The sequence below is a fragment of the Cynocephalus volans genome, chromosome 2 (genome assembly GCF_027409185.1).
Source record: "Cynocephalus volans isolate mCynVol1 chromosome 2, mCynVol1.pri, whole genome shotgun sequence".
NCBI classification, from domain to species: Eukaryota; Metazoa; Chordata; class Mammalia; order Dermoptera; family Cynocephalidae; genus Cynocephalus; species Cynocephalus volans.
Window position 1 is genome coordinate 151,088,321 of NC_084461.1, and position 8,637 is coordinate 151,096,957.

The 8,637-nt window shown below is 38.7% G+C and overlaps 1 pseudogene; it reads left to right on the forward strand.

Moving 5' to 3' along the window:
- Positions 1 to 7,223: 7,223 nt before the first annotated feature.
- On the forward strand, positions 7,224 to 8,049 carry LOC134370635 (glucose-induced degradation protein 8 homolog; annotated as a pseudogene).
- Positions 8,050 to 8,637: the final 588 nt, after the last annotated feature.

Genomic DNA, 8,637 nt, shown 5'->3' on the forward strand with positions numbered 1-8,637 from the left:
TGGCTATCCTCACCCCTACTCCCAATTAAGATTGCACTAAACTTCTTACGTTTACCTGAAAGTGTCTTATTTTGTCTCACATTTGGGCAAATAATCTTCCCTATGCTCAGAATGCCCTTGTCCTAACTTTAACCTTTCCCACTAAACTCTGGTTTTGTCCCAACTTATATGTCATTTCCTCCAGGAAGCCTTCTTTGAATCCTAAGCTAGAGTAGATGCCCCTTCTATGGGCATTCCAGGCACCAAGGTATGAGCTTTGTTTGAGTCCTTAATATCTCCTTGAAAAGGCCCATCTCTCTCCCTTAATAAGTTCTTTTTTGACCCATGAAGCAGGGGTTATGTTTTATTCTTTCATTTATTGTCCATAGCCTAGGATGGAATAATGACCAGGAAACAATTGTTTCCTGAATGAAGGGAGGAACACCAAAGAGTAATCTTAAACTGAATTTCCATGCCGAATACCCCGCCAATGAGGGCTTTGAGTTAATCTCATAATTCTGTAAAGTGAGAGGCAGTTTAGAAAACTAACTTAGGTCCAGGTTAAACAGATCTGGTTTCAGAACCCAAACCTACAACTCTCTGTGACTTTAAGCAAGTTACCCAACCGCTCTACACCTTAGTTTCCTCATCTAAATACAGGTAACATTACCTCTGTCTCACAGCGTTATTGTGAGGATCAAACAGCATTGGACCGTGGAATTCTCAGCACTATCCCTGACCCTGGTAAGCACTGGATAAATGCTAGTCATTATGATTAGGATTTGTTATGTTACTATAGCTATTATCATGGTTATGATTGTTAAAGCCATATTTAAAAGTAAAAGAATCAAGCATAGGTTTTCAGTGGGCTGCTGCCATGGAAACCTGGCTAAACACCCCACATATAATTGACTCTTGAACCAGATGTTGGATGTACTGCAACATCTGAGCATCCCCAAGCAGAATCTACCTCTATAAATAAGATTTCTCTTTCCTTTGTTAAGATTAAATCTGATTAGAGAAAAATAAAGCACATCATATTAAATTCCTGGTCCCCTAATGTACAGAATAAGACAGGTGTGTTCTGTTACATCTGGTCTGAAACCTTGAATCAGGCAAGGTAATTCTTGGGTCTTGAGAGTTTTTTTTTTTTTTTTCAGGCATCTTTACCAATAGAAAAAGGGGTCCCAGCTATATTCAGGCATGAATGTTGTAGCTGGAGAGGTACATGATGGAGAGGCAATGTAGCATAGTGATCAGACACACAGACTTCAGATCCCAGCTCAGAGCTTACTAGCAAATTACTTCACCTTTCTATGCCTCAATTTCTTCATCTGTAAAATGGGGCTAACGACAGTATCTACCTTAGAGGGATTCATAAGAGGATTAAATGAGTATTTGTAAAATTCTTAGAAGAGTTCCTCACATCAAGTGTTTGTTAAATAAAGTAAATGATAGGACTTTGAGGCCAACTCAAACAAAAGAGAAAATTATAGATTGTAATCTCAGAGCCTTAGGGACCATGGATGTGTGTATTTATTTCTGCATTTTTATTGCAGAGGTATCTGTTCAGGAGGGCAGGAAGGATGGAGAAAGAAAATCCTTTTTGTTCTGTCTGTGTAGTGGGCAATTCCTATGGGGGAGAAATCAATGAAAATTTGATAAACAGTTTGCAACCCTCTCTGACAAATCCCTAAAATTGATTCCATGAATATCCTTGACTTTCAAGTCCTCTATAAAGAAGACAAAAATAAACACAGGCTTTTCTTTAGGGTAAGAGGTGAAATTTTGTTATTTCCAATACTAATAATACTTTTTAAAAAGGTAAGCCAGTTACATCACAGCCTAAGGTACTTTATTTTATTAGGGGTTGTTCAGATATAGAATAGATAGCAGTACTCATGATAATAACCAGCAACAAATACCATACGTTTACACGGCGCTTTAAAGATCTCAAAACATATTTGCATATCTTAACTTCCAAATATGCCCTGTTCTTCATATACTGCAGAATAAAGAGCACGTGGCCCAGAGCTAAGAGACTGACATCATTCTGTATGAGCTTCTATACATAAGCAAGTAATTTCATCTCTCAGTGCCTCAGTTTCCCTGTCTATAAAATGGGAATAATTCCCTACTTGTGGTATACTGCAAGCATGAAGTGCGTGAGCTAACTATGTAAAGCCTCTAGCATGGTTACTGGCACGCATTTTTAGTATTAGTGCCTCACATGACAGATTTTGAATATTAGATTATGATGACAATAGAGTGCAAAAGCCAAGTTAGATAAAAGTGCCTTGAAAATTTTACATCAAAGGATATTATTCAAAATGGAATTCATATATTAAGGAACGATTGCTAAATTTTGACAAATAACGATAATAGGGTTCTCTTTTCAAAAGGGGTCTTTCCAGGTCAAAGCCTCTAAATGCCATTAAACAGGTCTCCCTGGGAAAAATGGCTGATTCCAGGTCTAGGGCTGGAAATGTACCCTCTTGTCACACCAGACAATGAGGGAGCCATCAAGGACTGTCAGGGCTGTGACAAAAGGACCTGCAAAATGATTTGAAGAGGCTCCTACTGGCCCAAAATGGGAGAATGTGAGCATCAATAAAGATAATATCTGCAGAGGACTGAAAAACATCAAGTATGTTTAAATCCATGAGTTTATAAACGATACTAAAAATGGTCACTTTTGGAAGATTCTAGGGAATCTTTATTTTCAAAACTAGTTAATAATGGGAGGAGGGGAGAAATTGGGCATTTATCCTGCCCTTCCTATATGAACTGTTCATCCGCGTTATCGAATACTTAGATAGGTGACGATTCTTTGTATGGGAGGATTCCAGCTAATAAATGCAGAGGGAATTGTAGAATATCACCATTTTGAACACCTCCAATGAATTCATGGATCTTATCAATGATCATCCATGTCCTCTGTGTCATTAAAGAGAGACAGTCAGGCATTACATGCCTGTGAAGTAGTCTTATCCCTTCAAAAGCACAAAAACACAGAATCTTGTCAAGCTCCTAGATCTAATCATCAAATTACAGAAAATGCAGGGGACAGAGGAATGTGTCAAATAGAACCAAAGAGATACAGAGAGCAAAGTTAAGAATCTATAAGACAAATGACCCAGTTTCTTCTATTAAAAGAAATTAGAAGGGAGAAAGACAGACAGACAGACAGAGGAAGAACATGTACATTAAAAGAGACAAAAATATATCAAACGTTCAGAATACATAAACCTTATATGGATCTCAACTGAAGCAATCTGGTTTTTGTTGTTTTTTAAAGACAGGGAAATTTGCACACTGACTGGATATTTGATATTAAAGGAATTAATGTCAACTTTTTAGATATGGAGAGGGTATCAGGGTTTTATTTCAATTGAGGTAAAATTCACATAACATAAAATTAACCATTTTAAAGTGAATAATTCAGTGGCATTTAGTACATTCACAATGTTGTGCAAACACTGCCTCTATCTAGTTTCAAAACATTTTCATCACCCCAAAAGGAAACCGTATACCCATTATGCTTTTGATTCCCATTTTCCCATTTCCCCTGGAAACCACCAATCTGCATTCTGTTTCTATGGATTTAACTATTCTGGATATTTATATAAGCGAAGCATATAATACATGACCTTTGTGTCTGGATTCTCTTAGCATGTTTTTGAGGTTTATCCATATTATAGCATGTATCAGTACTTCATTCCTTTATATGACTGAGCAATATTCCATTGTATGCATATTCCACATTTTGTTTATCTGTTCAGTTGTTAATGGACATTTGGGCTATTCCCATCTTTTAGCTATTGTAAAAAGTGCTGTGATGAATATGTATGCACATGTACTCATTGTAGTCACATTTTCAATTGTTTTGGATATATGCCCAGAAGTGGAATTGCTGGATAATTCTTCATTGAACTTTTTGTGGAACCACCAAACTGTTGTCCACAGCACTGCACTGTTTTACATTCCCACCAACAGTGCACCAAAGTGCCAATTTCTCCACATACTAGCCAACACTTATTTTTCATATAACCAACCTAGTGAGTGTGAAGTGGAACCTCAATGTGGTTTTGATTTGAATTTCTCTAATGATTAATGATGAGAATCTTTTCATGTGCTTGATGGCTATTTTCATATCTTCTTTAGATAAATGTCTGTTTAAGTCCTTTGCCCATTTTTTTTTTGATTGGGTTGTTTGTCTTTTTATTAAACTGTAAGAGTTCTTTATATAATTTGGATACTAGGCCCTTATCAGATATAGGATATGCAAATAGTTTCTCCCATTCTATAAGTTGTCTTTGTATTTTCCTGATAATGTCCTTTGATGCACAAAATTTTTTTATCTATTTCTTAATTTATCTATTTTTTCTTTTTTTATCATGCTTTTGGTGTTATATCTAATAATCCATATCCAAGCCCAATGTCATGGAGATTCACCCCTACATTTTCTTCTAAGAGTTTCATAGTATTAGATCTTACATTTGGGTTATTCGTTCATTTTGAGTAAATTTTGTATATGGTGTGAGGTTGGAGTCCAATTTTATTTTTTTATATGAATTTTTAATTTTAAGACTCCTTATCTTTTGGAGAATCATAAATATTTGCAGATTAATTTAAATGTCCAGAACTTGTTTTAAAATAATATGTGAAAGAGATGAAGAGAATATATAGATAAAATAAGATCGCCCATGAACTGATCACTGTTGAAGTCAGATAATGAGTATATGGAAGTTTATTACACTAATCTACTTCTGTATACTTTTAGTTTTTTCATAATAAAATAAAGGCATTATCTTTTAAAAAGATATATAGAAATATTTACAAATGAAAATACATGATGTCTGAAATTTGTTTCAAAATAATTTTGATGAGGGAGTGGCGGAGAATGTAAATGAAACAAAAGTGGTCATGAGTTGGTAGTTACTGAAGCTGTGTGATGGCACATGTGGGTTAATTGTGCTGATCTTTCCACTTTTGAATATATTTGAAATTTTTCCACATTCATTTTTTTTTTAATGGGATACATATTTTATTGCCCAAGATTTTACTTGGTAATAGTGAGAATCTTTCCAAATGAAGGCAAGAGAAGACAGGCTACACAACAGTAATGGTGGGTAATGTTAATTATTCTCAAAAGCCAGCCAGTGTCAGAACTGTATAAAAGGAATCTAGCAGGTTAGCATGTTTTCATAATTCTCCCAGAAAAGGAGGAGGGGTAACATTTGATTGGGCCTTAAAGGATGAGCATAAGTTTGTCAAGAAGAGAGAAGAGAAAGGGTGGTCTTGGTAAAGGCCCTGGGGTGGTAAAAGGCTGGGAAAATTTGAGAGGAGTGAGCAGCTAGTCATAGGAAGTCAGGAGATTAGGTAATGGACTATTGGTGACGGTCCTTGAAGAGCTTGCTAAGAACAGGCTTTCAAGTAAGCCAGAGTGTGTGTTAACTGAACCAACATTTATTCAAAAAAGAATGCAGGAGACTTTATCTAAAAATCTGAATTTCTAAATTTCTTGAAAATTTGGAAGATCTAGCAACATGGGGCCTGCATTCTCCAATGGAACAACTGACCAGAGCTGAAGGGTGGCTGCCCCTGTAGAGTGGCCATACTTTCTTCAGTTCAATGAGTCTCTCCCAGCCTCTGTCACATGCTCCACAGGAGGCCCGGTGGCAGGGCCATTCATTGCCATAATTTGCCTGGAGTTTTTGTTTTGTTTTGTTTTGTTTTCTTATAATGAGGAAATATTTATCTGCAATTTCTTATGTCTCTGTCAAAAGTGAGAAAATAAAATGTAGACACAGAGGTCTGAGCATCTCAATAAAACATTTGAGAGAGCACAGTTCTCTGTGACAGTGAAGACAGCTCTATTTCAATCTGTTTCATATGCAGGGTGTAGCAGTATTAAGCAAATACGACTTAGGATGCCAGAGCAACAACAATAACAATTGCACTGACACTAACAGGAGTCTACTGAGCACCCACCTGCACCAGATGCTCTTCTACTGCTTTTCAGTATTACATCATTTCCTCCTTATGAAGACCTCCTATCCCCACTCGACAAGGTTATGTTGCTGTGTCCACAGCCAGCGAGTTGTGATTCAAGGCACAGATCTCAGAGCTCCAGACCACCATGCTTAGCAACGGCAAGAAAGTTAAGACTGATAATGCTACAAGATTTATTCTTGAATGTGAGTTAGAAGGTACTCCACCCATGGAAGGCAGTGACGTTGTCTTACTCCTTTCTGTATTGAAGACCCTTCCCCGACATCTAGCATGATGTCTTTTCCGTAGTGGGGATCCAAATAATACTTGTTTAATCAATTAATTAATAAGTGTTGTCATCAGATCCTCTTGGAGTTTTCTCTTCACCAGGGTAAACATCCTTTGAATGTTTAATGTTCCTTACTTCTCAGAGCTAACCTTAAGGCACCCAGGGCCAGGACTAGGGGAGGCAAGAGAAGTGCCCAGATTGCAATGTGAAGAAGACACCAGCTCTCAGTTGTCCACCCTGCACTTGCATGAGCCCCGGAATGAGGGCCTCCTTATATTTTGTACCTTGGCCACCTCTCTTGCCTCATCCCTGCCCAGCAAGTCACCTCTCTCTTTCATATCCCTGGACTCCAGGTGTGATCTACTCAAAACAAACTACAAGAAGGGCTGCCATCATCTTTGTTCTGAACATAACATCCCTGTTAATACTGTCTAGGATCCCATTTCTAATCTTTTACACTTCCCTTCCCTACCCTAGGTCTGTCTCTGTCCTTCTTCCCCATACCACGTACACACATGGGCTTCTCTCTCCAGCACTGGCCCATCCTATCCTTTTTTAAGACTGGGAGCAGGGCTTTGCACTTAATCTAAATAAGCTTTATCTTGTTTGTTTCAACAACTACTGTGATTAAGTATCATTTTTTTTAGATCTTGTTTATTTTTCAGCACATTAGCTATTTTCCCAAGCCTTGTTTTTATTCACTCATTTATTCATTCAACACACATTTCCTGAGCGCCCGTTCTGAGCCAAGCCCTGTGCTGAGGGCACAGAAATGAATGACATGGTCTCTGTCCTTGAGGATCTATGGCATAGTCCAATGGAAGAAACAGGCAGGTAAACAGCTGACAATAACACAGTGGGCTGAGTGTGATGGGAGAGGAGAAGGGCAGTGCTAAGTGCCCACAATGGCACCAAAACCAGACTAGAGGTCCTGGGAAGGCTTCTGGAAGAGGTGACCTGGATGTTGAGATCAGAGAGGGATGACCAGATATTGTTCATCATTGGGTCTGATAAACGAGCCTTCTTGTCTTCCTCCAAGTTGTTAATACACGTCCAATGAGCAGATATGAATCGACTCATCATGAACTACCTGGTTACAGAGGGTTTTAAGGAAGCAGCAGAGAAGTTTCAAATGGAATCTGGGATTGAACTTAGCATGGATCTTGAAACACTTGATAAGCAAATCAAGATTCGGGAGATGATACTGAACGGTCAAATGCAGGAGGCTGTCACGTTGACAGCCTCCATCCAGAGCTCTTGGACAAAAATTGGTATCTTCACTTTCATTTGCAGCAACACCATTTGATTGAGCTGATCCACCAGCAAGAGACAGAGGCGGCACTGGAGTTTGCCCAGACACGGATGGCAGAGAAGGGTGGGGAGAGCAGAGAATGCCTCACAGATATGGAGTGCACACTGGCCCTGCTGGCCTTTCACAGCCCCCAAGAGTCGCCCTTTGGAGACCTCCTCCACACGATGCAGAGGAAGAAGGTATGGAGTGAAGTTAACCAGACTGTCCTAGGTTATGAAAACCATGAGCCAACAGCCAGGGTTGCAAAGGTACTGAAACTACTGCTTTGGGCTCAGAGTGAGCTGGGCCAGAAGAAAGTAAAATATCCCAAAATGACAGACCTTTCAGCAAGGTTGTGATTGAGGAGCCCAAGCAGAGACTGTGCAGGCAGACCCGGCACTGTCCTTGCAGCACAGGACTCGCCTCCATCAGCCTGCAACTAGAAGCTTTTTACTGCAGAAGAAAACTTTTCTTCTCCCCTTGTACTTTTTTTTGACCTGGCATCTTTCTTAAAGGGAAAAAATGGCCCTTCTAAGCACCGGAAAACTCGCAATGAAAGACATTGTCTCTTTGGAAGTCTGATGCCAACTGTGCACCGCAGTACCTTTTTTTTTAGACAGGCAGCAGGTTACTCCTCCAGTGCTCTTGGAATTCTTGGCTATGGAGGGTTTAGTCTGCCACAGAGTGCCACATTGTTAGGGAATATCAGATAACCTGAAGGCCACCCACTCAAAGTGTATGAAAAGCACTGATCATTATTTGGCTTTCTGTTATCACATAGGCAAACAGCACATTTTCTTAATTCTCCTAGGTCTTGTCAGGAATTCATCTACAAATTTTTCCTTGGTTTTTCCACCCTTGGTTTTTTGTCTGGTATTTTTTGTTAGTTTTTTCATAAGAAAAAATATATATAAATTTATAAATCTTAATTCAGAGATGACTTTTGTTTTGTTTTGTCTCATTTTCCTGATAACTCAGAAAAATATTTTTGATTAAACTTTTGAGATAGTTGTCAATTCACATGCAAATGGAAGAAATGATACAGAGATCCTGCATACTCTCTACCCAATTTCTTGGGTACTGT